At 42.8% G+C, this 4,813-nt stretch overlaps 1 non-coding gene across 1 annotated transcript; it reads left to right on the forward strand.

Annotated features, from left to right (window-relative positions):
• Positions 1-4,420: 4,420 nt before the first annotated feature.
• On the forward strand, positions 4,421-4,527 carry LOC128295854 (small nucleolar RNA R71). The gene has a single exon (XR_008286403.1). It is a non-coding gene; the product is annotated as a small nucleolar RNA R71 (small nucleolar RNA).
• Positions 4,528-4,813: the final 286 nt, after the last annotated feature.

Genomic DNA, 4,813 nt, shown 5'->3' on the forward strand with positions numbered 1-4,813 from the left:
AAAAGTACTTTAAAGATATAAATAAAGATAAAAGTAAAAATAGAAATAATAAATAGAAAGTCTTTAAACATCGTTGTCGCTGGATGGTTCACAAGGTGGTGGCGGCGATGAGATGTGAAGGTGCTGACAAATCTGATGTAGGGTAGCATCAATGTGATCAAAGCGCTGAAAACACTGTTGCTCAAATCGAGTAAGGTGCTCAGAGATGTCAGAGTTTGAAACCGCCTATGAACTGGACGATGGGATGGGTGGTGGCTGAGACGGTGGGTCCTCATGACGTGGAGGGACATCATCAGTAATGTCCTCTGGGTCCTCCTCCTTGGTGGACTGGATCAGGCAGTACTGGGGAGGGTTAACTCCACGTCGTCACTCGATCATCCTCATATGTAGCATACTCGAGATGCCCTATGGGGACATCTGACCAATGAGGGTGAGGGAAGATGCTTGCACTGTCATGTTGAGGAGGTTAAAATACCGCACTGGATGAGTCACATGAAGGCCAATGGATATGACTCCCTTCCTATGCCGCTCTGTCTGATAGCGAATGGCAAGGGCAATGAAATAAGCAAGGTCGAAGACGTACCCGTTCGCCATACTCCACAAAAAGTAAGCATCGTGAGTGTTGACGACGCTAGTGCTCTCTCGCCGCCCTGTCAGAGTGTGGGCCAATATGGCGTGTAAGTACCTCAGGGATGGGGCGAGAGCCAATGCCTTGGAAAGACTAGAGTTAGAGGTGGCCAAAGCAGGAATGAGGGCTCTCCAGCAGTCAGAAGGAGACAAGTGGATGTGGCGATGGGGGGTGTCAAAACCATCGTCATCCATGAACTCCTCCGTATAGAGCCCTAAAGCGATGCCGAACTCAGGTACGCTCAACTGGCAGACTAAACTGCCGAGACGAAACTGGACCGTTCCGGGATCATCAAACTGTGTCATGACGACTTGAAGGTGGAAGGTCGAGCAGAGTTCAAGTGTGAGCTCAAGGTACGTCGGCTCGATGATCTCGAAAAAGAGGCCCCATGGGTCAATCGTCAGAAGTGCTGCCTAATCAATGCAACAGCCCACACTTAGGGGTCGGGCCCGTAGTATTTGAAAAAGTTCCTCCTGTGGTCCCGAGGGGAACTGGAGGAATGGATGCATGAATTTTGCAGTACGACCCGACGATGATGCTGCTCCTTTCCTCTTCTTCGAGGCGGGGAAGGCAGTTTTCTTGCCACGTGGATTTGACATGGTATCTAAAATGGCAAGATGAAGTTATATAAATACCCCCCAAAAATAGCATGGAAGGGTATGTAAGCATGTTAAAATAAAAGAAGAATACTTCATGGGCATTATAGGTAAAAGGGAAGATGTACTGAAAAGTAACTAAATCCTAATGTTAAGATATATCAAGTCATTAGTAACAATAAGAACATGAGAATGGTGCTAAATGGAATACTTAGTGAATGAATGCATGTGGGATTGATAATATGTAATATGGTGTGGGTAAGCATGAAATCTATGGAAACAAGAGAAAAAATGGATGAATGTAGCATAATGTATCGACTAAAATGGAAAATAATAACAAGCATAAGCATGACTATAGTTAGAACTATGAATATTAATAAAAAAACAGCCAAATAAATAAAGAAAAAACATAAAATTAGGGAAAGAAATAAAGGTAATAAGGAGAAAAGAATAGGAAAACGCAATAGTTCTTGGTGGAGGGAGGAGTTAGTCGTCCGAGGAGTGCTGTCAGCCGGCCACGGGAGTTGGGGTGAGGGCGTGTGAAGAGGTTACGGTGGCTAGGGTAGGGTTTTTGGGGAAGGGAATGATGATTAGTAAGAGGTTTATATAGATATTGGGGCACACGGTCGTGGGGCACGCTCGTGTGCCCTTATTTCAGCCCGTGCGTTTCATGATTTTCAAATTTGGGAGTGTCTAAAATTTAGCCCATGCCCGTGTTGGTGCACATGGCCTTGTCGCACGGCCATGTCCTGCTTCGTTCACTTCTCCCACACTCGTGTATGGGTGCACATGCCCGTGTTAATTTCACAGTCTCGAGCACGGGTGGTGGGCACGGGCGTGTTGCACGCCCGTGTTAATTTCTCAGTTTCAACCATGGCCTCTAGACACGGGCGTGTCGCACGCCCGTGTTGTTTTGACAAATTCACCCATGGCCATGTCACACGGTCGTGGCAACTTATCAACTCTCGTGTTGGGGAAAAATTTTACCCTGTTTTCACACGACTGTATCGCACGACCGTGTTACCTTCCGTGGTATGGGTACGGCCTAAGGCACGCCCGTGCGCCTAGCCGTGTGGTTCTGGAAAACCTGTGTTTAGTGACTCAGTTAGTGAATTAAATGTTAAAAACTAAAATTTAAAGAAGTTAACACCTAGTGCTCGGGTTGCCTCCCGAGAAGCGCTTATTTATAGTCTAACTCGACTTACCTCTCTGTTGCGTAGTCATGGTGGTGCGAGGAGTTTACATTCCTCATTCCTGCTATAAATTTTATCAAAATAAAGTTTAAGACGAGTACTATTTACCCTGAACGTACCGAATTTGGGATAAATTACCTTGACTGTGCCGTATGGGAAAATTCTAAGTACCGTAAGAGGGGTTTCTCCATTAGGTTCAAAGGTGGCAATCCGGGGGTCTGCTACATCTAATAGTACTTTATCTCCAACCTTAAGTTGATTTGGTGAAATATTTAGCTCGTCATGGCGTGGTTTTCGTTTATCGTGTAATCTCGATTTCTGTGTCTGTCATTCATCTAATTCCTCAACTTGTAGCCTTCGTTATTCATAGATGGGTCCTTTTTCGTTGCTCGAACATGGCTCAGGTGTGTTCTTTGAATGTGTTTTCTGCAAAGAAGGTTTCACCACATGATTAGTATTAGTAGTACGATTTATACAATCACCCTCGATATTTGATGTGTGACTTGAATTACGAGCTTGAAGAGTGATTGTTTCCTCACCCACACGAAGTGTGAGTTCACCTGTACCAACATCAATTATAGTTCTAGCAATTGCTAAAAAGGGCCTTCCTAAAATTAAAGGCACGTCACTATCCTTTTCTATGTCTAGAACAACAAAATCAATTGGGAATATGAATTTGTCAATTTTAACGAGTACATCTTCAATAATACCCCTAGGAAATCTGATTGGTTTTTCTGCTAACTGAATGCTCATCCTAGTTTGTTTGGGTTTCCTAAGACCTAGTTGTTCAAATATTTTGTAAGGCATGACATTGATGCTAGCCCCTAAATCAGCCAAAGCATTATTAACATCTAAGCTACCAAATAAACAAGGAATCGTAAAACTCCTGGATCTTTTAATTTGTTGGCCGGCTTATTCTGTAGTATGGCTGAGTAGACTGCATTTAACTCCACATGCGACGCCTCATCCAACTTCCGCTTATTTGCTAAAAGCTCCTTTAAAAAATTTACTACGTTTGGCATCTACGAAAGAGCTTCGATAAAAGGTAAGTTAATATGCAATTTCTTTAATAGTTTAAGGAATTTACCAAATTGTTCATCTGTGCGGTCTTTCCTTGTCGCATTGGGGTATGGCACCCATGGTTTGTACTCTTTACTTATCGGTTGTTGCTCACTGTGGGCTACCTCATCTTTACCTTTACTTACCACCATTCCTTGCCTTGGTTCTAGTTCTGGTTCAACTAACCCTTCCTCGCCTTGAGTGGTAATCGTGTTGAGTTGTTCCCTTGGGTTAGATTCAGTATTACATGGCAAGCTACCTTTTGGTCATTCAGAAATTAGTTTGCAAGCTGTCCTATCTGAGTTTCGAGCCCTTGGATCGATCCTTGTTGATTCTTAAGTGCTGTTTCGGTGTTATGAAAGCGAGTTTCTGACACCGAGATAAACTTTGTTAGCATCTTCTCAAGGTTCGGCTTATTTTCCTGTTGGTAAGGTGGTTTTTGAAAACTCAGAGCATGTTGTGACCTTTGATTCCCTTGACCACCCCACGAGAAGTTGGGATGGTTCCTCCAACCTGCATTATATGTGTGACTATATGGGTTATTTTGAGGTCTAGAGTTATTGTTACCCGTATATTGGACTTGTTCCTCCTTGATGCTAGGGTTGAAGGGTTGATATTTTGTGTATGCTCCTCCTCCATTTGAATCGCACCTCATCACTGGATGTACCTGAGTAGAACTACATAAATCGTCAATCTTTTTATTTAAGAGTTCTACCTGGTTAGATAACATAGTAACCGCATCGAGGTTGAAAACACCGGCTGCTTTTGTCGGCTTTGCTCTCATGACTTGTCACTAATAGTTATTCAGTGATATCTCTTCAATGAATTCGTAAGCCACTTTCGGTGTTTTGTTATTGATAGTCCCACCAGTAGCTGCATCGATAAGTTGCCTTATTGAGGGGTTCACGCCGTTGTAAAATGCTTGAACCTACAACCATAGTGGTAACCCATGGTGAGGGGACCTTCTCAATAGATCCTTGTATCTCTCCCATGCGTCATATAGTGTTTCTAGATCCATCTGTACAAAAGAAGAGATATCATTCCTCAACTTAGCCATTTTAGTTGGCGAAAAATATTTAAGTAAAAACTTTTTGGTCATTTGTTCCTAAGTAGTGATTGACCCTCGTGGTAACGAGTTCAACCACTTTTAAGCTTTGTTCCTTAATGAAAAGGGAAACAACTGAAGGCGAATGGCATAATTAGAAATGCCATTGATTTTAAAAGTGTCACAAAACTCTAGAAAATTCGTCAAGTGATTGTTTGGATCCTTATTCTGCAAACCATCAAACTGAACAAACTGTTGTATCATTTGAATTGTGTTAGGTTTCAGTTCAAAA

The sequence above is a fragment of the Gossypium arboreum genome, chromosome 7 (genome assembly GCF_025698485.1).
Source record: "Gossypium arboreum isolate Shixiya-1 chromosome 7, ASM2569848v2, whole genome shotgun sequence".
NCBI classification, from domain to species: Eukaryota; Viridiplantae; Streptophyta; class Magnoliopsida; order Malvales; family Malvaceae; genus Gossypium; species Gossypium arboreum.